The sequence below is a fragment of the Aptenodytes forsteri genome, unplaced genomic scaffold (assembly GCF_000699145.1).
Source record: "Aptenodytes forsteri isolate BGI_AS27 unplaced genomic scaffold, ASM69914v1 Scaffold34, whole genome shotgun sequence".
Taxonomy (NCBI): domain Eukaryota; kingdom Metazoa; phylum Chordata; class Aves; order Sphenisciformes; family Spheniscidae; genus Aptenodytes; species Aptenodytes forsteri.
In genome coordinates this window covers 749,071-749,316 of record NW_008795038.1, presented here as the reverse complement: position 1 = coordinate 749,316, position 246 = coordinate 749,071, and positions in this window count along the sequence as shown.

Below are 246 nucleotides of genomic sequence, written 5' to 3'. Positions count from 1 at the left end.
TACAGCCTCCACCACACTCAAGCCCAGCCTGAGCACTCCGAGGCTGAATAACGTTTATGCAGATGAAATACTGGCAGAATTTCTGTGGGGAAAGGATTTTTAAACAGTTTGCTAGGCTAAGTGCAGTAAGTGTTTATGTATATGTATGCATACATGTATATATAAATAAAATTATTTTTGCAGCAGTATCTATGTAAACATAGCTTCCTGAAGCACGAAGCTTAAGTGAATAAATCCGCAAAGCGT